This window comes from Lemur catta, chromosome 5 (assembly GCF_020740605.2).
Source record: "Lemur catta isolate mLemCat1 chromosome 5, mLemCat1.pri, whole genome shotgun sequence".
Taxonomy (NCBI): domain Eukaryota; kingdom Metazoa; phylum Chordata; class Mammalia; order Primates; family Lemuridae; genus Lemur; species Lemur catta.
The window spans coordinates 63662001-63687701 of NC_059132.1; the positions used below are offsets into that span (position 1 = coordinate 63662001).

Consider the following 25701-nt stretch of genomic DNA (forward strand, 5'->3'; position numbering starts at 1 on the left):
CCAAAACGAACAATCAGATAACATATAGAATCCTACAGTCTCTAGCCTTACAAAAAATATTATGTATTCTCATAATACATTAGGGAAAAACGTTTGCTAAGTGCCCAGCTAGCTCAGTCGGTAGAGCATGCGACCCCTTAATCTCAGGGTCGTGGGTTCAAGCCCCACGTTGGGCGTTCGAGTGTGTTATTTGTTTGTATACTTGTATGTCAATTTACTCTTTCCATACTTTTTCTGTCCACTAATCTCCCAAACAAAGCTTCTCACTGCCATCGAGAAAGAAGCGTTTCCAGAGTAGATTACTCTTGAAATACGGAATCATAGAGTCACCGTAAGCAGCTACGGTTTAAACTGACTCGATCGAGCTATTCCACCCGGCTCTGTAACTCTTGTAGAACTTAGTGTCGGCGCTCCCTGGCGGGCATGCACTTCTCTAGCCTATTAGAGATTTTGTAAAACCAATAATTCCTGTTAACATTGGTTCTGTAGGTCTGTGGTAGGACATGAGCTTTGCATATTTAAGAAGTTCCTCTGGTGATTCTGGAGCACAAATCCCACCAAAAAATGTTTAAGATACGGGAAGGAGGATGCAGAGATGTTAGAAAAGGTAAAGTCTGCAGGTGGAGAAGACAATCCAAACAAAGGAACAGTTTGATGGGCAGAGACTTGGAGGCAGCGAAGTCCATGGAGAGCTTTGAGAATGGTGACTCTACTTTCTGGCCCAAACAAACGTGGTTATAGAATAACAGGAAGGTGAGTTTTCTTTACTATTGTCACATACACCGTTTCAGTTCTTTATTACCCATATTGAACTGCACAATAGACCTCCTACCTTTCTTCCCTTCATACGGCGAAGAACCAACCACCCTACAACAGGTTGCAATTCCCTACAAAATAAAAGCCAAAGATTTTAGGCCTGTTTTTCAGAGTTCAAACTGCATTTCTACCCTGATCGCCTCTAAACTTTTTACCATCTAGAAATAACCTGCCCTTTCCAGCCACTGAAGTTTGTTCACTTCGTTCCTACTATGTACTCATGCAAATCCATGCTGGCTGTGAAGTAGGTCAAATCAGCCATCGACTGTGGCAATATTATCCCAGAAAAGAGTGAATTTTGCTACTATTTAAGCGACATGAAAATCAGTCCCTTTCTTAAATTGACCAAGACTTTTGATGAGAGATTGTTTTGTCCCTCTGTGAAAATTCCACCATCCATGTCTTCCTTTATTGTTTCTTTGAATACTTCATAAGCCCATTGGTACATGTTTATCGCCAAAACACCCATGACCATAAGTAGTGAAAGCATACTATACACATCTTCATTGATTTTAGAAGCCCAATTAACTAAATACCTCCCTCTCACCTGATTAATGTTGTTCTAATTTTCTCTTCAGGCCTCAGAATTATACAAAAGAAGTGCTCCATCTCAGGTATCCAAGTCTGGCTGTACATGTGAATCACTTGAGAAACTTCTAAAATTTTAGATTCCTGGGCCCTATCTCAGACTTGCTAAATTTGAATTTCAAAAGGTTCAGAAACCATTGCTTTTAATGTTCTTTTTTATTTTATGGTAGATATAGCAAGTTGGCTGCCTATTCAGTCTAGAATTCCATAGGAAATCAACATTGTGTTTCTAGGTATAAGTTATTAGCTGTTTGGGTTGAGAAATTTGATATTATATGTTTTCCTGCCATTCTCTCTTCTTCTTCCTAGTTCAAGGAAACTCCAGAGGCATGAGCTTCTGATTCATACATTTTTCATAAAAAAATTAAACATATTTATCTGTTCATTCAATTCCACATGTTTGTTGAGGACCACTAGGTGTTAGGCATTGTTCTGGGTGTTTGGAATTTATCAATGAACGAAACCAAGATCTCTGCCCCTCACATTCTATGGAGGGACGGAGGCAGACAGTAAGTAATAAATATAAAAGTACACTACATAGGACATATTAGCACGTGACTGGAAGTGCTAGGAATGGGTGGAATGCACATTGCAGCACTGAGTAAATAGAGTAGTGGAGTTAGGCCTCATGGAGGTAACATGTGGGCAAAGAAAAGCCACAAAGATATTTTCAAGAAAAGTTTCTGTTTCTTTTCTTTTCTCTCTCTTTCTTTCTCTCTCTCTCTCTCTCTCTCTTTCCCTTCTTTTCCTCCCTTCCCTTCCCTTTTCTCTTTCTTCCTTCCTCCCACCCTCCCTCCCTTTCTTCCCTTTCTTTCTTGTCTTACTGTGTTTCCCTGGTTGGAGTTGAGTGGCATCTCACCATAGCTCACTGCAGCTCGAACTCATGGGCTCAAGCCTCCCGAGTAGCTGGGACTACAGCCGTGCTCCACAGCACACGGCTAATTTTTCTATTTTTTGCAGAGATGGGGTATGATCCTCCCGCCTCGGCCTCTCAGAGTGCCAGCTAGGATTTCAGGCGCGAGCCACTGCGCCCAACCTCAAGAAGAGTTTCTAAGCCGAGGGGATAAGGTAGGAGCATGCTGGTGTACTATAGGAACAGCTCAGGTAGTGTGGCCAGAGCAGTATGTTTGAGGAAAAAGAGCAGGGAGAGGAGGTCAAAAGGATACCAAGCCTTATAGGCTTTGTAAGGATCTCAGATTTAACTGAGTGAAATGGGAATTCTGTGAAGGTTCTGAGCAGAAGAGTAATGGAATCTAACTTACCTTTTAAAAGGATACCTTTCGTGCTGTGTTGAGAACAGACCAAGGGGACAATGATAGAAACAAGGAGACCCACTTAGGAGGCTCCTGGTGGCAAAAGATGTAGAGTCAGATCAGAGTGGTAGCAGGCAAAGAGGTCAAAAGTGATCCAATTTCTGGGTCTATCTGGAAGGCCGAGTCAATGGGATTTCCAGATAGATTTGAATGGAAGTGTGAAGGATAATCAAGGATAACTTTAAGGTTGGAATGCCAACTTTATAAACTTATACCAAGAAATAAGTTTAAGTGGCCAAGTGCCTTCTTTTTTTAATTGCCCTCAAATTTGGAAAGACCAAATTCACATGAAAAGTTGCTTAGTGTATAATCAGAACAAAAGGGGTTAGATAATAACGATAGTTTTGTCACTGTGAAAACCTGATACAGACGTCTGTATCCCACTGAACCTGCTAGGAGCCCCAGAATATCAATATTGCATTGAAAGAATGCCCACCTCTGAGCACACTGGAAACACAGTGACACATTACCACTCTCCATCCTCTCCCATCCAAATCTTCTTTTTTCTTTACCCAGGAACCTGAATATTATCATTAATATATCAACTTGCACCATGTGCTATGTAATGTCCAGTTTTAAAATTATTCCATATTTTACCTACTTAGATCAATAGCACCTATAGTTGGGCAAAGGGAATCATACATTTTGAAAAGTTTTAAACTAGGTGGACCCCCTAGAATTTGGAGATATTGTTGGTATATATGCAATGAAACTGAGAATCATGAGTCAACATAAAATGGATAAATTTGATCACAGAGGTAACTTTATTAAAGAGTACATTGAAACTTCACTGTCCAACTCTCTTTTAAAAAGAGACAAAGTGTCTTTCAAATTAACTGATGAACACATTTTTATTAAGCACCTTTTCTGTGCTGGATATTTAAAATGAAATTATCAGTATGAAATAGTCCTTGCTTTCAAAAAAGTTGCCATCTATCTACTGGGTGAATATCCTCAGCTGGATTTTAACTGACTGGCATTAGGAGATGAAGGTGCTTGGGTGATGGTGATGATTGAATAGTTTAAAAATTATCAGTGTTTATCCAGTAAAATCTAGGAAACAAATGTGCTACGCTTAATTCATATGAGTTTTTTACTTACTACAGAGTTACTCAAAAGATAATCATCAGGATTTATAAGCCATATGTTGTGGCTATTAATAAGCCTTATGTTTCACTGAAAAACCTGAACTCCCTTTGTTCACCTAGCAATCTCTGCTTAATGTTTCAGTTTCCTGAATACTATAAGAACTATCTAGGGTATACTAGATAGACAAGTATTGCTGATTTTAATAAGCCATATGTCTTTTTATCAATGAACTTACTGGATTTCTGGTTTACAAACATCTCTTATGAGTTGCTTGAAATGACCTGCTATTTTTGATTCCTGAGGCCTCTTGGCTAATATTGTTAAAAATGAGTTGACATACTTAAAAATTGAATTTCTGAACCTAGGACTTGTGGCAACATCTCCAAGTCCAAGTCTGTCCCTGAGCTTGGCCCAGAGCACCAACTAACCTGACTCCTTTGAAAAAAAAAAAAATTCTTTAAACTGCAAAGGAGTCCTTGATTAAAGGAGGTAAAAAAGGACATTCAGGGGTCCAGGGTGGGATCAGGACAGGGTAGTTCATCTGCTGGAGCTGCCATAATAAAACACCATAGACTGGGTGGCTTAAACAACAGGAATTTATTTTCTCACAGTTCTAAAGGCTAGGAAGTCCAAGATCAAGGTGCCTGCTGTTTTGGTTTCTGGTGAGGCCTCTCTTCCTGGCTTGTAGACAGATGTTTTCTTGCTGTGTCCTCACACGGTAGCGAGAAGAAAGAGCGCTCTCTGTTGTCTCTTAAGGATCCTATTTGATCAGGGCTCCACCCTTTTGACCTCATCTAACCTTAATTACTTCCTTATTTCAAATACGGCCAGCTACACTAGGGGTTAAAGGCTTCAACATATAAACAATTCAGTCAATAGCAAGCAAACAACACAAGCAAAAAACAGCCAAAACACATGGTGACATTTTGGAATTCAGGAGAAACTTGCCTGATACATGGTAGGCACTTAAATATTTGTTGAATGATTTAGCTGCATTGCCTTTATAATACTTAACACCATTTTTTATGCATATAACATGTTTAGTAAATGCTATTGAATTGACTTAGAAAAAATCTTTCGGGGGCTTTTCCTCAGGACAGATGATCTGAAAGCAGAGTTTGAGGCTCTCTGATTATAACTGGAGTTTGATTGATCCTGTACTAAGATGAATAAAAAAAGCCAGAGGTCAGTGACTTGAGGGGTTGCCTACAAGAACATGTTAGCATAAAGATGGTTTTAAACCTAGGAGGTCAGTTTCTGGAAGAAGAGCACAGGTAGACACAACCACAACTTTGCACGATTTTTAGTTTAGCCTGTTCAGGGAAGGTGATCCATAGCAGTTTGTGCAGCAAGTGTACTTCAGCCTTGGTAGTTGAGAAGAGTAACCAGGAGGTTTAAATTCAGGCGCTTAATCCTGTTTTCAGGGTAGACTTGGAAAACTGTGAGAGGCTGAGCCACAGGTAAAGAAAACAGGAAGTATTCTGCACAAGAGTGGTTACCTGTGCCAGCCACTCCAGAGAACAAAGGCCTAATCATTCCAGAATCACAGAACAGTATTTTCTGAATATGAAATAAAGAGGAAAATGCAGTGAATGATCTCAGCCATCTTCAGAAATTATAGTTCAAGAACTCTTCTGCACATGTGACTGGATTTTCAGGGGTATCCCTCTGGGAAAGTGGCCTAAATTGTGATGTAGCAAAGTAAAATTAACCCAATCCCTTAATGTTGCAGCCTAAAGATTAAATTAACTTTCACTGAAGTCTGTCACGTGGAATCGCATTATGGCCAAAGCATTGCCCATCGCTATATGCCTCTGTAAATAATTCTAGGATTTGAGTGGATAAATAGTATCAAAAAAAGTTCGCCATGTGTGGGAAGATGATTTTAAATAACATGTCATATGAAAGTGATTTAAAATGGAAGTTGAAAATATTTGGATCATCAAAAATGTTGCAACATGGAATATCAGCATCATCTATGAAGTCTTCTTGCCCTAAAACTTTTAACTTGAATCTAATCAAGCTTCTAGACCTAACTTCTCATTTACAGAAAATAGAGGAACAAATTGAACAAAACTATAAAACACATAAATGACATTCAAAAGTTAATCTTATAATATTAAAAAATATTAAAAGAGGCTAAATACATTACAACCAAATGTAATGATTGACTCTATATTGAATTCTGGTTCAAAAAGTAAATACAAAAAGATATTCTTGGGATAACTAGAGAAATTGGACCATGAGCTGGTAGATACAATGGAATGACTGATAATTTTCTTAGGGGTGATAATAATAATGTGATATGTAGAATGCCCTTACATAGAAGAGTTGAAAGGGTAAAAGTCATCATATTTTTCACTTATTTTCAAATGGTACAGCAACAGAAATGTACATACCATGTATTTGCACACATACAAGAAAGAGAGAGATTGATTTAAAGCAAGTATGGCAAATTTTAGCAACAGTTGATGGTGTAGTGTATATGTTGTTCACTGCAGTATTATTTTAACCCTTTTTTGTAAGTTTAAAAGTTTTCATAATAAAATACTAAGGAGAAAAAAGAACTTCACCTCAGAGAGAGTAACCTATCCAAAAAACATGACACAACTAAAAACTGATAATTGTGTCCCTTTTGTAATTTCTGAGAAACGTGAAAAACACTGTCATGTATTCTTGTGTAACAGAAGAATATTTAGTCAAGAGCTTATTTTAGAGACAAGACCAACTAAGAATATGTTCTCATTTATTACTTCTGTTTTAATCTAAAGAACTTCTTCAGAAATCAGAAGAAATTTGTATAAGATTTGTGTATGGGTGAGTTTAAAGCAAGGCAAATACTTGGCTAATAATTCACAGTAAGAGCCTGGACTTACCTGGGTTTGAAAATGACTCTGTAATTTATTGGTTATGTGAATTTGGGCAAGTTACTTAATTTCTTTGTGACTCAATTTCTCCAACAACAAAATGTGACCGAAAATAGTATTCCCTAATTGGATCATTGTGAGAATTATTGAAAAAACATGTATAAAGGACTTAGAACAGTGGCAGCACACAGTAAGTCCTATATGTTAATAAATAATTATTTAATACTGATGAGATATGGCAGGAGTGGGGGGTATGTGTTAACTAACAGAGGACACCAACATCTGAAAAAGGCAGAGTTCTCTCACCAGCTGAAAGCTGAAAACACGGAGAGATGCAGTATGGGAAATATTAACTAATATTTAATTATGTCATAGACAGAAAATACAATGAAGGAAAAACTCTTGACTCATATGTCTCCTGAGGTTCTGAAATTTATGTTTCATTGCTTGGAGTCCATCCAGGAAAGAGAAAGGAGTCAATGTTCTTTCTTTTTTCCCCCTTAACTGAACATTGGTTAAAATTTCAAGGAACATTGCTATTGATGCTCCAGGAAATAGTATTTAGCAAAATACATTTTGGAAAATAAGGTTCTTGTCAAATGTAAATTATTAATAATGAGAGGCAATAATAATCATAAACAGGAAAGGCTGGAAGAACTGGATAAAGACACTTTTAATGCCACAAAGGTTCACAAGACTGTTTAAAAATAAATAATAGTGGTTTATTAATAAAGAATGATCTTGTACTTTTTAATTATCATTGGTTGTTCTAGAATGCTTTGAATGACATCAGAATCACCTAAGATGAGGGGATGACAACAATTAATTAATTTATAATTAATGCAAGAAAAGCGATATACATTTTAGAGACCAGGGAGACTAAAGTAGCTGCTGAATTACTGTATGTTTATGAACCAAACTCCTAAATTCGGAAGGCTTTTATAAAATCATCTTTCTTTTTTTTTTTTTTTTTTGAGACAAGAGTCTCTCTCTGTTGCCCGGGCTAGAGTGCCATGGTGTCAGCCTAGCTCACAGCAACCTCAAACTCCTGGGTTCAAGCAATCCTCCTGCCTCAGCCTCCCGAGTAGCTGGGACTACAGGCATGGACCACCATACCTACCTAATTTTTTCTATATATTTTTAGTTGTCCAGTTAATTTCTTTCTGTTTTTAGTAGAGATGGGGTCTTGCTCGTGCTCAGGCTGGTCTCAAACTCCTGACCTCGAGTGATCTTCCCACCTCCGCCTTCCAGAGTGCTAGGATTACAGGCATGAGCCACCACGCCCGGCCTCTATGGTGTATTCTTGAACTCTTCAGACTCTCACCCAAAGATGAGGCCCAGATGAAATCCTTTCAAAAGATTTGGGTTCTCCTGCTTTGAGCCTGGGGAGTGAGAGAAAAGACACACACCCCAAGCATTCTGCTTTACAAATGCTATTTCATTTTATACTCACGACGACCCCCTTAAGATTGGTATTATCTTTATTATCATCATCCCCATTTTGTATTAGGCACAAGGAACTTAGAGAAGTCACACTATTAGTGAGGCAGATTCAAAAGTGGACTAAGTGGATCCAAAGCCTGTCTGTGTTTCTTCCATTACATCATGCACACTATTAAACAACCTGCCATGTTGCCGTAATTTCCACTATTGAAATTCATTATTTACTTTTAAATTGTGTTCAAAAGTGTCAATGTATACAATTAATTCAGCATATATCTACTTTTTAGTAAGTATTGCAGTGTAGTTACTATTAACATATATTCTACAGAAATTGATTCTACACTCACTTCCGAAAGACACAAGTAGTCTCCAATTGGGGTTCTCCTGGCGTTATCCAGCCCTGCTCCATTAATTACCACGTGCTGCCCTACGCTTGGAGGTCGGCACTCTGCAGTCCTCAGCCTCAGGAGACCACGCGCTGGTGAAGAACACAAGGCCTCTTCCTCCAGCCCGCAGCAGGTGCACAGTAAGCATTTACTGAATAAATGGAAGTGAGTGAATTAATCGCACTTTTCTTCGCACCATGCGCTGCATTTAAAATAAAATGACACTTACTTGATTGATAACCACACAGATGCATAGCCGCATTACAGAACTTTCCTCTTCGCGTTGTCAGCCGGGTTTTAGCTCAGACCTGCGCAGTTCAGCAGCTACTGCAGCAACTGCGGTTGCGCACTCGGCCACCCAAGGGGGCCACGCCCTCGCCGACACGTGATCACACTGACGTCAGGTGATTCCTTTCGCTGCGCGCGCTTGCCCTGCACTGCACCTTCTTTGCGGCCTTTATTTCCCTAGTTTTCCGGAACAGCCCGTTTGGGTGCACTTACTGTAGGGTTGATGGCCACCAGCTTCCGATTTCGACCATTCGGAGAAGCAACTCCGCTACTAAACACACGGGGAAAGACAGCGTATCGGATGGAGACGGGTGAAGAAGCTGAGAAAATGGAAGAGAGGGCCAGTGGCTCCCAGCCTGGAGCTCATATGGCCGTGTGGGCGCGGAGATAAGGACGCCTTTTGCGCTTAGGTTCGCGGAGAGTCTGGCGAAGCTTTTTCTTTGTGTGCCTATGGACCCTCCTTTCCCACACCCGCGTCGGACACTCCCTCGTCCCCTTCCGGTTAGCAAGTCAATGAACCCTGCCCTCCCACACCCAAACCCAGCGGCGCGCTCGGCGTCCGGCCCCACCCTTGGGCTCTGGACACTGGCACTGCGGATAATCTTTCCTTCCGCTTGGCTGCGGGAGTTCGCTTGGGGGTTGGGGGTGGGAGAGGCAGGTTGGACTCGGAGACTTATCTCCCACCCACATGTGAGAGTACTGTTTGTGAAGGAGAAAAAAAAAAAAAAAACCAATACTTTTCCTCCTTCCCGTGTTCACATTGGGTTACATCTTGTTTTGAAAACACATAGAAGAGAATTCTAGCTATACATAGCAGAATCATACATAATTCCTGACCTACAAGTTTTCTTACACACCCATCAGAAGCCCCCAAATCTACTGTCTGTTCCCACCATTTTCCCCTCTCTCTCAAAGGTTCCTTAAGGCCTGTTTCTGTCTCTCAATCTTCTGTAAGGTGAAGCTGGAGAAATGAAGGAAGGAGTGGATCTTGTCTCCTAGGGCGGGTGTAGTGTTACACACAAATTCTCATAAGTATGAGCCCCAATCCACAATCACAGACAAGGACTTACGCTTCCAAGACTTTATAAATCACATTTATCCTACACTGGATGGTTCTGGTGGTAGATCAGACTTCTAATATGAGTATTCATTTTCCTTTTTGTGAACCAGTTTTTATTTTAGGGGAACCCAATTATTTTCTTTTACAGTAAAGAATTTGTGGGGAGACTGGCAGGAAGGAGGAACTTCTTTTAATGGTGCCAATCTTGTGAACCTCAGATTCCTCTTTGTGTGGAGAGCAGAACCCAGGGGGCCAGTTTGTACAATGGGAGTCAATTATAATAGAAGATGATGGCAGAAGTTCTGGAAGAAGGTAGTGAGGGTCTAAATGAAGTGATATTGTAGAGATTGAGAAAAGAGAGAATTATAAAATATTAACATAAAGAATTCAAAACTTTAAAGATGTGAATGATTAGAGAAGGGTATAGATTGGGAGTGTTAAGGGGTCTATATCACTTTTAAAAATTAAAAAACCTTAAACTTTAAAAATACATGAATGGATTCCATTTTAAAAAATAGCTTCAAACCAACTTTAAAATATACATATTTTGTATTTGCTAGGCTTTCTCCAGTCTTTAGGTTTGAAAAAATGGAAACAGGAATAAACAAAGGCTACATATCTTTTTAATGTCATTCTAGCTAGACCTAGAGCATTTTCTAATAGGTCTGCCCAAGGATTGTGTTTATTTTCATTCTCTAAGGTAGTATTTCTTAACCTCAGCACTATTGACATTTTGGACTAGATAATTCTTTGTTGTATGGGGCTGTCCTGTGCACTATTGAATGTTTGCTAGCTAGTATTCCTGCTTTTTACTGCTGTTTTCCAGTTGCACTTCCTCAGTCATAAAAATCAAAAACGTCTCCCTAAGTTGCCAGATGACCTTTGTGGCAGCAAAATTGCCCCATTGGGGAACCACTACTCTATGAGTATGTGCCATGGTTTTGACTTAGTATTTATTAATTAGGGTATCTTTCAAATTTATAGGGGTAAATGTTAACTTTTAGATAACTGTTAGTGATACAAATGAACTTCATCTGATATTTAGTTGTTTTCTGTCCTGTAGAAAAAGTAAACAGTTTTATTGTCCTGTAGGGTATTTTCCAGTTGTTTCTCACTGAGTGATGGTAATTTACAGCATTACTTCTTTCAGTGACTATTCATAAATTCTTTGAACCAGTTTTACCATCCTATTGGTTCTCTCATTAATGAATTAAATCTTTTGACAAATGTTTATAAGAATCATACTTTTAACCTTTTGATAAGTGTATTTTGACAAAATGGATAATACTAAATACATCTATAAAATAGAATAACATTCAGTCAATTGGGGTTGGAGAGGAAATAAAATGTTATATTTATTTCATTCAGACTGGCCTCACTCAAATAGATGTTTCATGAAGACTTGAGGTTAATGGTCAAGTTAAGTGATTAACAATCTGCTTTCAATTCTTGTTCAGAAAAAATCTGTGTGCTGTGGAGGAATGAATGTTGGTTTCAATGGTATACTTGCACAAAGGGGATCGTTTACTTTATGTGTGTGACTCATTGTTTGACAGTGTAATGATTTTTAATGGAAGGTGAAGAAGAATGATTTCTGAGGCCACGTGTCTCCTTAGGTAGATTTCTTCATTAACAAGGAAGCATAATAGCCATTCTGAGCTTCAGACAGTCATAGAAAACTACACAAGAATCTTATACTGTGCAAAATTTACTAATATTTGAATGACATTACTTTCTACCTATGTTAAGATCAATAATTTAAAAATATATCATTTTAGCTTCCCATCGATAGGTTTTTGGTGAGTTAGGAATTAATGTGATGATCTGTTTATCTACAGGGACTAATGTCTATTAAAGAATATTTTAGTATGCTTTTGAAGGGTTTCATTATTTAACAACCTCCTCCTTTTTTTCCTTCTGTTAATTATCTCGTTAAAATCAGGTTAAAGTATTAAATATTTCAAATTTTATTTGTAAGTGAAGGTCAAAATTGGTTATTTAAATTCATTCTAATCACAGTGAAATAGGCTCATTGCTAAGTACTTATCGATTCCTTATGCGTCCTTAACTATTTTTTTTTTTTTTTGCAAACTAGTGAGCGGCGGTGCTCCCATTTTCTCCCTGATCCAGGGGAGAGGGCTTCTGAGTGCGGTTGGTTCCGAAGGGGTGGTGGATCCTCCCAAAGTATGAAAGTGACTGTCAATAACATAAGTAAACAAAGTAGCGAATACCCACCGTCGCCCCACCTGGCGCAGAGATGGCATCCCTAGCGGGAAAAGAGAACCTTGTGAATCCTTCGATAGCTCAGTTGGTAGAGCGGAGGACTGTAGTGGAGGCTCTCAGGCATCCTTAGGTCGCTGGTTCGAATCCGGCTCGAAGGAGTTCGCGCTTTTTGTGTAACTTCTGACTCCACCCTCTGAAAAGCACATTCCAGTTACATATATCCTCGATGAGAATCTATTTCAATATATTCTCCATGTGCAGCGAATTGCTACTTTTTTATCATTATTTTCCGTAACAATTTTTAATACGCGCAATCAAGACTTCAACCTCATAGTTTACTCAGTTCTACCCTCTGAGAAGCCCTGGGCCCTGACGAAACGGATTAGGGACGGGCCCACTGGGCCAGGGCTCCAGAGCGGCTTCTTCACCCGTCAACCATGGATCCCGAGCCAGGGGGAGGGGCGGCTGGTGGAAATTCCTCGGACCAGCCGGTAATTGGTGGGGCACGCACGCCCCCTCGTGGTCTGAGAGTTACGAGTGGTTAGGACTCAGTTCCACGCTCGACCACTTGGCCAACTCCCACAACGCCTGGGGCCCGGACGAAATTCAGGGGGTCTATTCTTTTAACTATGTCACGGTGGTGGTTTTCAACTCTGGCTGAGAAAAATGTTGTGGAAATCAGAATCACCTGCGGAGATTTTGCAACGTGCCTATGCTTGGGCCACTTTGGAGGTAAGACCCAGGTGTTGGTTGTTTAAAAAGCTCCCCAGGTGATTTTAACGTGCTGCAAGGTTTGAAAAACACTGGTAGAAGGAAACAATAATTTTAGGAGAAAATAATATATAAGGGAAAAAATGGACAAGATTTCTTACCCACATGGGAAATTAGCTCAAAAAGTAGAGATCGCTCACTTAACAGTAAAACACATTTGCTAATTTTGTGCCAATCTCATTAAAATATGTTAATCCCATTTCTACCCTGTCTCAAAAAGGTGATCCTGGATAGCTATGAAAGAGTCCTCAATGACAAAGATATTGTCAAAGGTCAAAGTAAGGAAGAATTGTGTGAGGATTTTGTGCCTGGCAATTTCTTGTGTCTTCCTTCCCATGCTTTAGAACTTTTATTGTTTAAGCAAATGATTCTCAAACTTGAGTATGTATCAGAATCACCTGTAGAGCCAATAAAAAAACACAGAAGCCCAGGCTTCTTGAATTAGCGTAGTGGTTTGCAAGCCTTACCTAAGATGTGTCGGAAACCACTCCTATAGGAGGGCTGGAGTCTGGTCTAAACTGGCAGCTCCCAGTGAACTTCTTGCTTTTTGAAAGCTAGTTGGGGGCAAAAGAAAAATGGTCCAATTTCCTAAAGATAACATTTCGGTCCTGGATGCAAAGTTTATTAAACAGTCCTGGACTAAACTTCCTTGCCATGGCACAATAGATTCCAATCCAGGTAGTCTCTACTATAATTTTCCTTCCACAGTTTGGACCATATTCTGCCATATTTCCACACCAATAACAGCAGCAGACCACTCCCTCGTCCCTCGACATATAGCTAGATGACTCCAGAAGAGGAAGAGAGAATATATTATAAAAAAACAAACCTCAAACTTACCTACATATGCTTTGCCTCTCTACCATCTCATTAAGAAATGGGAGCGCATTTGTTACAGTGAAAATTTGAGGGTGGTCCTCAATAGGTCGGACGTATGGAAAATAGATTTTGAGAGTAAATCTAACTTTTTGTAATATTAATACATAAATGATTGAAGTGTAGATTTGCAAATTCATTTGGCAGAGACCAACATTCAGATCTGCAAAACTTAAGAGAAATTCCAAAGAACTCAGCCCTTTCTACCATAGAGCTGTCTGAGAATGAGGGAACCACTAAGTATGTGGGTCTTCATGGACGGTGAGGGGACCTCACACACAAGTTTCCCGAGGGAAAAAACCATTGGTATTATGAAATAAGTACGTGTTTTCAGTTGCTCATGTTTCAAGGTAATAACGGGAAAATGGAAATACTGACCAAAGAGTAAGAATCATAAAACTGGAGAATGCGGGCGTCGATCCCGCTACCTCTCGCATGCTAAGCGAGCGCTCTACCACTTGAGCTAATTCCCCGCCTGTAACGACTCCGTCATATCCTTTACCCGCTTTGATATCTGGAAGTAATTCAGGACTCACTGCTTTTTCGATTGACACTGGCCGGTAGCCAATATAAAGAAATGAGGGACTGTAGCTCAGTGTTGATCAAGCTGCCCCAGTATAATCGTCCTTCAGCACCACCTGGATCCTGTCGAAAGATCCAAGAGTGCAGGTGGACCAGGGCGCGGGAATCCACAGAAACACTTGTCCTGGGAATTGGGCAAAAGTTTAACACTGGAATCATATAAACGGAAGCCGGGAACTGGAAAGAAATTGAGGATACAGACAGGAGGGAAAGTCAAGTTTCTCTAGCAATGAGGCTTGGCCTTGGCCTTGGCCCACTTAATAGTTCCCAACAATCTCCGCACCCCTGAAATTTCCACCAATTGATTCAGCTGGCTCCAGAAACAGATTCTGCAGTTACTATGGATCTACGAATGTCACTTAAAATCCGCTTATTGTCTGGCTTCCTTTGTCATCGCCGGAGTTTGACCACTAGAGGGCATGCGTCCCATTTAATTTCTCCATTCTGGCTTCTGTAATCTCAATTTCGATCAAAAGGCTTGCAAGCAATTTTTCTAAGCTTGTACATATTAACAAGAGAAGGGAATATACTTATGGCTGAAGACTTAGAATCAGAGTTCTTGCACAAAGACAAAGGCAGTAGTTGCCACTTTTTTTTTTAGGCCTATCGAGTACCAGGCACCAGGTACTGGCGGAAGCTAGTTGTGAAGAAGGATCCACTGGGCATTCCTAGAGGCCCATCACTTTCAGGAAAGCCATATGAAAAGCCCTCACCCAACATCTGAACCTTCAGCTGCTTCTTTTCCTGAAATTCCATCGTTAGAGACCTCTTTTTGGTTGAATGTTATTTTCTAGTCTCAATGAAATTGGGACAAGATGTTCAAAATTGAAACCGAGAAAAATGTTATTTAAGAAAGCAACTCTATGCAATACAGGGCATCCCTAACAGGCCTTTTCAAAATCTTTAGATTGCCCTTAATACTCACTCTTCTCTTTTACTTTTTTATTGTAATTAGGGCTGACAAAAAAGTGGATAACTCTTTCTGTGGGAAGAAGCCCCCCATCTTCCTGCCCTAACCCCCACATCTTAGACAAGACAGTTCAAAACTCAGGTGTTCTAAGTGTGCTTAGAAGCCCACCAATCATCTCAAAACTTGGCTCAAAATCAGCCTTGCCTTGATCCTCATATCATATAGGGTCTTTCTCCTACTTGTCCCTGGACAGAATTTACCCAGCCACTTTGGCATCTCCTTACTCTTTTCTCCCTATTTCTCCCAGGAGTGCAGATGTGGAATTGGCATGAGTGACTGGCTGTAAACTGGAGTGATTGGTTTATCTGGGCTTTCCGTCATAAGTTGAGAGTTCCGGTTTCTAGTAACATTGGATTAGCTATTAAATGTTTCAACTTCTCAGTTTCCACAGAGGTAAATGAAAATCAGGAATATCTTAACGTTCACATGGAAGTTTTACCAGTTGCTGAACTACTGACTCTCAACTCCAAACTCACTGCTATAGACTGAATTGTGTTCCCTCCAAATTCTACACTGAAGCCCTAATCCCCAAAATGACTTAGCTGGAGTAAGGAAGTAATTAAGGTTAAATGAGGTTGTAAGATAAATGATTCATAAGATTATTATCCTTATAAGACACCATAGCACTTTCACTATGTGAGGACACAGCAAGAAGGAGGCCATCTGCCAGCCAGGAAGAGAACCCTCACCAAGAACCAAATCAGCACCTTGATCTTGGACTTTCCAGCCTCCAGAACTGTAAGAAAATAAATTTCTGTTGTTTTAAGCCACTCAGTCTGTGGTATTTTGTTATAGCAGCCTGCTATGGTTTGAATGTATGTATCCCTCCAAAATTCATTTTGTTGAAACTAAGACCCGACGTGATAGTATTAAGAGGTGAGGACTTTAGGAAGTGATTAGGCCGTGAATGCTCTGCCCTCATGGATGAATTAGTGCCCTTACAAAACAGCTTGAGGGAGTAAGATCACCCCTTTTTTGCCCTTCCATCTCTTCTGCCATGTGAGGACACAGCAACAAGGTGCCACCTAGGAAGAAGAGAGCGGCTCTCACTAGACAGCAAATCTGCTGATGCCTTAGTCTTGGACTTCCCAGCCTCCAGAACTATTAGTAATAAATTTCTACTTCTTATAAATTATTCAATCTTGGGTATTTTGATATAGCAGCACAAATGGACCAAGACAACCTGGGTAGACTAAGATATTTAGTCTTCTTTAATCCCCCTTAAAATACAGGAGGTGGACTCTTAACCATGCTGCAGTTTTATTACTTGACCCTGTAGGGAAGTAATACAGCTTGCCAAAAGGGAAGCTAGAGAGAGACTCCAAGGCTGGAAGGAGAAAGGTATTCTTGGTCTTTTCTGTTTCCTTTCTGGGGGCTTCCTGTTTCCCTAGGTGCCACTCCAGTAATCCCGACAGAGACAACAATTCTGTAGCAGCTATTGAATCCAGCCGCGTCTTGAAATTTTGCCAGTAGATTGGCATCTCTGTAGCTTTTCTACCTGGCATCCAAGGCACAGATAGAACACCAAGAGAAATTGCCCATATCCTAGGATCCCTCCTCTCTGGCTGCTATTAGGTAGGTTAGGAACATTGAAAGGAAAGTTACCAGATACTATTTTCTTAGTTACTCATGGAAGGGATTTCATTACTGAGTTCAATATCAACTATGTGCTATTAATATGCCTAATGGGAGGCATTGGCAGTTGCCATTTGAAGAAAGAGTTGGAATGTTTCTGTCAAAGCCTTTTCTTGTCAGATAGTTTAGCATGTTACCCATGTCTGCTTTAGGCACAAGGAAGCTGAGTGGGCAAAATCTCCACTGAATCTTTCTCTATGTTTGATGATTTACTTTGAAAAAGGAATATTTATATTTCCACTTAAAAATTTCAGGGGTTCTTGTCTCATTTTAATTGCCCCACTATAAGTATGTAACATACTATGAACCACCCCAATTATTTATCCAACAAAGGAAATTTACACGTACACACACAAAAAACATTTCACATGTTATCACTAGGGTTATGAACATACACTGGTTCACAATGGTACAAAAACTCCCTGGACATTGCTTTGGTCACAACTCTGAGATCCTCTTTAACCAGCTGTCTGTATTTAGGGCTTGCTTTTTTGTTGACCCAGCCCAGATACTTTTGAGAAATAAAAGAGTAGATAATCAGACAGGACAGCAGGACATCGGCCATAATCCCGGGATTTCACCGTTCCTGTAAATATTTAGGGGATGATGTATGACTCTATATCATGGGATCCTGGTAGGGGTTTTTTCGAGGTATACATAAATATCCTAATGTCTTAGATATGCAACCCAGTGAATTTTACATATGTATAATAAACCCATAAAATCAGCTACTCAGATTATTACATATTAGTAGAACACTTCAGTGTCTGAGAAAACTGCTTTTAAGTTGACTGTACTTTTTAAAATTGATGTAACTATAATTAAAACACAAACTATCAGGACATATTATTTTAAGAATTCTGAAAGATAGTTTCCCCTATTGTCCTTCGATAGCTCAGTTGGTAGAGCGGAGGACTGTAGCGGTCCTAACCTAGATATTCTTAGGTCGCTGGTTCGAATCCGGCTCGAAGGATGACGATTTTTGAACTGTAGACTTAAATTTAAGAAACACGAACCTCCCGTATTTACATCCTTGCCAAAATAAGGCTCTAGACAAGATCCCGTCGACTACCGTGTTGTTTCTATCTAAACATACACGTGCACACCCCTCTCATTTACTTGCAGCAGCTATATCCAAAACAAACCATTAATAGTAGAATCGTGGTTGCTTCAGGGAAGGGCAAGCAGGTAGCTGAAAAACAGGGTTTTCAGGAAGCGTCACTTTTCACTTCCCACTTGTGAAATTCGCACTTCATCTTGACTCGGTCCCCTTCACCTTCACTCTGACCCCGAGTCTCCTGCGGGCTCCCGGTTTCTAGGCGCCATTCTCGTTCCCGCTACTGATCATCAAATGCAGTTTCTATTCCCACTTCTCTCCTCCTCCTCACGCTGGACCAAGAAACCACAGCCAGCGCCCGCAGCGAAGTTCAGTTGCGGGCGCGTGAGCGGTGCGGGGAATGAATGCCAAGAGCGCCCTGCCCCCAAGATTTTGTTTTCACTTTAATTTTTCTTGAACGTTAGAACATGCAACGGCCTTTGGAGTCCTCTGTAATCTTCGTACTTTTTGAAGAAGACTTTGATGAGCGAGGATTTCAAACATACAAAAATGTAGAACTTCATCGTAGCCATCACCCAGATGCAGCACTATCTACCTCAAATATACACACCGCCGCCCCATCTTTCTACACAAATCCAAGATGTGTTTTTTTTCGCCCACTGTTGTGTTTAGAAAATGTTGCTGTCAAGGACGAAAAAGGGGACAGAATCCACTCCCCCTCCCAATTCCCCATACACACCCCAGGAGTGGAGGATAATTGAAAAATTGTCTCTTCTAAAATTAACAGAATGCGAGTGGGAACGCGAGGAAGGAGCCGCAGCTGCGAGCTATTTTAGGAATGTAGTTGGGACCTGTGCAGGGAAAAAATGTCAAGCCCGCTTTGTAATTTGGTACATAGTTGCCACTGCTTCTTTCCTTCTGTGTAGCTTAGTGCTTAGAAAAGCCTGGAGTTGGGGTAAAAAAAAATTGTGTCGGAGCCCTCAGGAAGGGCGATGGATTTTATAAAGAATTCAGTGGGGCCGACTGGAGGGCCACAGCCCAGCCCAGCGAGGCAGCAGCCCCTCACCCTTGGAAGTTGCCAACCAGAACTGAACGTGTGACCTTCTAGATGTCGTTTTTGCCTGGCCAAACAAAACAGGAATAACAAGAAGGCCCAAGTGCAGCCTCTCAGTGGGCCCCGCCAGGCCGTGGGTAGGAGGAACCGCAGCGGCAAGGGCGCCCCCTGCCGGGCGCGTCCTCCGGCGACGCTAAGGGGCCGAGGCCGAGAGCCCGCGCCGGGCAAGCGCCCTGGGATTTGGTGTTGGGAACGCCCCCAGGGCCGTCCGGCGCGGGTGGGACCGCCAGGATGAGGTGCGTTGGTGGGGTTTGAGATCTGAGGGGAAACCTGTGAGGACAGGATGCAAGAGAGGAGGACTGAGTGCGCCACCCTTGGGGCCGCCGACCATAAGAAAACGCAGGATTCCGAGGGAGGAGGGAGGCAGCTCAATCCGGCTCTGCCTGTGTTGACCCTCCCGGAGTCGAAGGGAGGCCCAGTTGCTAGCCTGACTTGGGAGCTGACATTCTTCATGGAAGGAGCCTTCGAAGTCACTTTTTAACGATTCTGCCCGTACAAAACCACAGGCCGGGGCGTGTACAGGAAATTTCATCCAGATGTGGCGTTGTTGCAAGAGTCCAACGCTCAGTAGCAACCATAGTTAATTTTGCAATAATCCCCATACGGGATCAAGTTGGCCCTATGGACTCCCACTCCTACTGAGGTTTGTGTGAACCAAACCACAGTCGGAGTTAAACTTGTCAGGGCATCTTTGTTTGGTCTACTGTTTGTCCTCAATTTAAGAACGTGACTTATTTACTCCACAAATGGTAATGAGTATTCCTAAGAAGAGGTACTGTTCTAGACATGTTAGTCAATGTCAATAAACCAAAGATCCTAAGTCCTCCAATCAATAACTTTTCCAGAGTGGAAAAGATGTCATACACTTAAAAAGTAAGTTTGCAATATATCCGAAGGTCGTAAGTGACATGGAAAAAAGGAATAAGTAGAGGAGGCCGGTGGCATCTGGATGAGTAGACGAGGCTGTAGGGGTATCTGTGGAATGACTTGGGGGGGCTACATCTGGAGTAAAGGTTGTGTACAGGATTAAATAGGATGCTCAGGGAAGAACTAATTCTTGACGCTTTCTTTTTGGCATGGTTTGGTGAAGTTTTTACACTATTTATCTTTATCTTTGTCTATAAAGTCCTGTTCCATCCATCTCCTTCATAGGTGTGTTTATTTTATTTTATTAGATATAAAACTCCTCTTTTTCATGTAAAAAACCTTGAGAGATTAAGGCAAAAAGAAAAGAAAAAATGTAAAAAGAAGAGAGAGATTAAGCCAAAATGGAATAAAAGGAACAAAATAGGTTGTTCTGCTTCTGTTGGGTAGGACTCCTTGAGATTGAAAGAATGTTATCACTTACAAAAATGGAAATTTTTATTCTTTGGGTATAAAAATGAGAAATAAAACTTGAAGATTTTTTTTCTTTATCTTGAGAGCAATAAGTAGGTTTTATCAAATGTAGTTACCCTCTTAGATTTGAATTTTATAAAGGTCACTCTAGAGGCACTATGAGAGTGGGGAATAGGGTTGGAGAGGGGTTTGGGAAAGGAGTTTGACGGAGCGGGAGAGAGATTATCTAAAAGGTCAGATGAGAGACGGTAAAGGGTGAGATTGATGTACTATTCTGGCAACAGAAGTAAAAACATTCAGGGTTTCTAAAAGTGATCATTACTACTCTCTTGCATAGTGAAAGATGCTGGTCTGAGTTCAGGGAGTATCCTCGCCTCCCAAATAAAGGTTGCCAAAGAAGCAAAGCCCCAGGACAGCAGGGGAAGGATCATGTGTGGACAGTGGATCTATATTTATATGCCAAGTGAATGGGCAATTTGTTTTGGTTAAGCAAGTTACTAGATGTAATGATTTTACAAATACTCTTACACGATCATTCTACTTTTTTTTTTTTTGTGAGACAGAGTTTCACTTTGTTGCCTGGGCTAGAGTGCCATGGCGTCAGCCTAGCTCACAGCAACGTCAAACTCCTGGGCTCAAGCAATCCTCTTGCCTCAGCCTCCCAAGTAGCTGGGACTACAGGCATGCGCCACCATGCCCGGCTAATTTTTCTATATATATTTTTAGTTATCCATATGATTTCTTTCTATTTTTTAGTAGAGAGGGGAATCTCGCTCTTGCTTAGGCTGGTCTCAAACTCCTGACCTTGAGGGATCCTCCTGCCTCCGCCTCCCAGAGTGCTAGGATTACAGGCATGAGCCACCACGCCTGGCCTAACTTTCATATTTACCTTGCCAATTTCTAAAAAGAAAACCTCATTGAGATTTTGATTTGGGGTGGCATTAAACATGTAAATCAATTTGGAAGAAATGGAATCAATATCTGAAATACATTAACTTTTCTGTCATGGAAACAATGCATTGTTTTCATTGCATCTTGTTAAATTTAATCTCTGAATATTTAATATTTTCTGTACTATTCCAAATATTAACAGTATTTTATATTTCACTTCTAGATATTCATTGTTAATAAGTAGAAATATAACTTATTAATAAATAGAATTACAATTTATTATATTTGTGTCCTGCAGCTTTGGTGAGCTCACTGATTAGTTGTAGTAGCTTCATAGTAGTTTCCTTGGGATTTTCTTCAGAGATAATCACATTATATGCAAATAAAGATAGTTTTACTTTTTTCTTTCAAATCTGTGTTTTCTCTCTCTCTCTCTCTCATCTTATTATATTGACTAGAATCTCCAGGACAAGATTGAATACAAGTCATGAGAGTGGACATCCTTGTTTTGGACCTGATGTTAGGGCCAAAACATTCAGTCTTTCACCATTAAGTATGATATTAGCTATAGAAGTTTTAAAGATGTCTTTTAGAGTTGAGGATTTTTTTTTTTTTTTTTTTAAGACAAGGTCTCATTCTGTTGCCCAGCCTGGAGTGCAGTGGTGTCATCATAGCTCACTGTAAACTCAAACTCCTGGGCACAAGTGATCCTCCTGCCTCAGCCTCCCAAGTAGCTGGGACTACAGGTCTGCACCACCATGCCTAGCTAATTTTTGTTTTTAATTTTTTGTAGATACAGAGTCATGCTTTTGCCCAGGCTGCTCTAGAACTCCTTAGTTCAAGCAATCCTTCTGCCTCAGCCTCCCAAAGTGCTAGAATTACAGGTGTGAGCTGCTGTACCTGTCCAGAAATTCTTTTCTTCTACTAGTTTGCAGAAATTTTAACATGAATGTATGGTAAATTTTGTCAATTTTTTTCTACACCTATTGAGATAATCATATAGATTTTCTTTGTTAGTCTGTTAATGAGGTGATGACATTGGTTTTTAAAATTAAGTTGTAAGCCACACTTTAACCTTTACTAAGTTTTTGAAAGTTACTTTTCTCATTTTTTAGATTAAGATACAATTTAAATACAGTGAAGTCATCATATTTAGTGTACATTCTTTTTAGTGTAGCAAATTTTGACAAATGTATGCAGTCACGTAACCATTACCACTACAATCAAGATGTAAAATAATTACATTGCCCTCCCTCCCCCATCAAAATTTCCCCACGTTTCTTTTATAGTTAATCTTGTATCCTGGCAACTATTGGTGTTTTCTGTCCCTATAGTTTTGCCCTTGCAAGAATGTCACATGAATGGAGTAATACAGTATGTAGCCTTTTGTTTCGGGCTTCTTTTACTCAGCATAATGCACAGGCATTTCATCCCAGTTGTTACATTTACCAATAGTTTGTTCTTTTTTTCCATTGGAGTATTAGGGTGGTATGTGGGCTTTAAGAGAAGAGAGCAAGATTGAGTTAAAAACCATCTAGGACTCAATTAGTTGAGTTGGTGCTAAGACAGTGAAGAAGGTACAAATCTGCAGTGAGATTTGTAATAGGCAGGATTCCAGAGAGTTAGGTTTACCCATAAACCAGTTTTGAACTTGCATCTGGAACAAGAGGGAAAATAAGAGTAGTTCCGGCACTAGATTCTGACAGAAGAGAATGAAGGAAGTCTTACCATAAAGTGATATATCTAGTGTGAAGAGGTTCAAATGACTTACACTTGTACCTCCAGGAAGCAAATCTTGGGGGACATCAGGGGAAAGAGCATTCCAGGCACATGAAATCCCAACTTACACAGCCCTGAGGTGGGATTCTTATGCCAAGAGTAGTTTATAGGTAAAGAAACTAATTGGTGAGATCAGCTATTGGAGTTTTTCCAGACTAAAATCAACTCTGCAGTACCATGTGGCTGGGAGACAGGAGGATCTGGGATCTCATAAGTACTTGTAGCTTAGCACCAGTTGATGAGAAAAATGTTGATCCTTTTTTCAGACCCCATTGCTGGCCCCTGTGAAAACTGGTGAAGCTTTTATATGAGAGAGTATGTGAACTGAGATCCTGGGGTTTGGTAGGGGAATGACAGCTCAGCTGGGTTCACATCTGGCGTCCAAGGCTCAGTTAGTAGGTTCATATTGAGAGAGATTGTCTCTCCCAGAAACTTCCAGTTTCTCTACTGTGGTTTCTCACATTTCCTCTGATTAGGTTACGTTATTGGAAAGAAATTTACCAGGCCATATATTCTTAGTTTCTCATGGAAATGAACTGAATAATTAAATTAAATATTAGTTATGTGCTGCAGATCTCTCTGTGGGCATCATTGAATAGGGTCTTTTGAAGAAAAATCTGTTAGTTTTTTCAAGACTACACTTATGGAAAACTTTAATTTTAATAAGCAATGATCTTTTATAGATAAATTCACCAAAACTCTTTTCCATAAATTGTATAATTTATTATTTCCACATAATTTCATACATTTTATAATTCATTCATTTCATAACCTGTAAATTCCATAAAAATAAAAGTCTCTCCAGATGGCTTTCTGTTTTTCCTATTGGTGTTCATTTCTGTCTTAGAAGCCACGTAGCTGAATGCCACAACAGGCACTTGTCAGCAAAGCATGACAGCATACCTGTGTGAAAGTAGTCAGAACCAAAATGGAGTCACTAGTGTTTAAAGAAAAAAAAGACTCAAAAAAGCTGACAAATAGAGCTAGAAAACGATATGAAGAGAGGGTTCTCATGCTTGTATGCCTGATAACAAAAACTATCACAAAAGATTCTGAAAAAACCATGACCTTGCACAAAGTCCATCACAACCTTACACAAAAAATACTTTTGCAAGGACATCTGCCCAGCCACTGCCTGACCAACCTTGGACTGGTGTCACCCTTGTTATTAATCTTTGTAACAAAGGATAATTATTTGAAAATGATTATATAACCCTCCTCATTTTTTCCTTTAAAATCTTTTGTTTTCCTTTACCTCTCTGAATACACACAGTTTACTATGGCACTTGTATTCCCATTGCAATGCTCTATTCCCAAACATCATTTTCTTTTACAGTGCCTCCCTTTGTTCTTTAGGTTGTTACCTGTAAATGGAATGTTAATGTCATTTAAAAAAATTTTTTTGGGGGGAGTGTTGTGTTTCATTTATTTGTCCCACTATAATTGTGCAATATAATGAGCCACTCAATTCCTAAATATATATATGCACACAGAACACCTCTCATGTTTTGTGTCTAGTACATTTGTGTCTACCCATCATTTCCCTTGTCCTTCTGAAAGGAGACTCACAATGTTTCCAAGATGAACTGGGCAATAATTCTAGGCAGTAGGCGCCCCCCTCTTCAACCCAATTGTCTATGTTTAGGATAACTTTATCGTTATCATCCACTTTTAATAGAGAGAGGAGGCACTATGCTAAGCAGACAGGATAGCTGAACAACAGCAATAACGGAGATGGTCTTATCTGTTATACCTAAGGGACACGGAATACTGGTGGTGGGTTTTTTTAAATTAATTTTTATTTTTTAATGACCTATGTGAAACACTTATACAATAAAAAACAGAACTCTTAAATATTTAAGATAATGAATTTTTCATACACTTGTATAAGCATTACCCCAGTTTTAGATCATTTCTATAATACTCTTGAAACTTCCTGTTTACCTGTTTTCCTAATAAATAGGAATATAGTAGCCAAAACAAAAGCAGTAAGTAAACAAATATTAAAATTTCCTGAAACATCATACCAAAATCCTTTGATAGCTCAGTTGGTAGAGCGGAGGACTATAGGTCAATTTCACTGTATGGCCATCCTTAGGTCGCTGGTTCAAATCCTACTAGAAGGAGCTTTCCCCCCCCGCCGCCCCCCCCCCCACCCCCGCTAGGGGGCTCTTTTGTGAGCCTGGAATCTCAGCGCTGCCTTAATTAGGAATTTTAAAAGAACACAGTTAAACAGTAAATTAAAAAAAGAAAGGAAAAAAAAAAAAAAGTATACGTACACAGGAAACTGTTAACAGGGGTTACTTCAAGGAAAGTCAGCTGGGTCAGCGGATAAGGAGTTGAGAAGGGATCGTGAGGAGTGTGGGCAACGGGAAGGACACTGCCCCAAGGTTTTTATTTAATTTTTTTGTAAGTTCGACGGCCTCTTTAGGACTTCCTGTTATATTGATACTTAGAGTGCACAAAAGGTTTATAATAACCATTTTAAACATACACAACGTAGAGAAAATAGCATAAAGGCTACTCTTTAGCCATCACGCTGGCACAACTAACACTCTTGCATCATCTACTACCCACATGCTCCTCCCCTAGTTCCTGATCTTTTGAGGCAAGCT

The 25701-nt window shown here is 40.1% G+C and overlaps 1 long non-coding RNA gene and 3 other non-coding genes across 4 annotated transcripts; 2 read left to right on the forward strand and 2 right to left on the reverse strand.

Moving 5' to 3' along the window:
* Positions 1–7887: 7887 nt before the first annotated feature.
* On the reverse strand, positions 7888–9281 carry LOC123638417. Its single transcript, XR_006735335.1, has 3 exons — positions 8732–9281; positions 8464–8653; positions 7888–8055 (listed from the first exon to the last, which is right to left on the reverse strand). It is a non-coding gene; the product is annotated as an uncharacterized LOC123638417 (long non-coding RNA).
* A 2862-nt stretch (positions 9282–12143) lies between these two features.
* TRNAY-GUA lies at positions 12144–12231 on the forward strand. Its single transcript is given in 2 exon segments — positions 12144–12180; positions 12196–12231. It is a non-coding gene; the product is annotated as a tRNA-Tyr (tRNA).
* A 1889-nt stretch (positions 12232–14120) lies between these two features.
* On the reverse strand, positions 14121–14193 carry TRNAA-AGC. Its single transcript has one exon. It is a non-coding gene; the product is annotated as a tRNA-Ala (tRNA).
* A 3598-nt stretch (positions 14194–17791) lies between these two features.
* TRNAY-GUA lies at positions 17792–17880 on the forward strand. The gene is given in 2 exon segments: positions 17792–17828; positions 17845–17880. It is a non-coding gene; the product is annotated as a tRNA-Tyr (tRNA).
* Positions 17881–25701: the final 7821 nt, after the last annotated feature.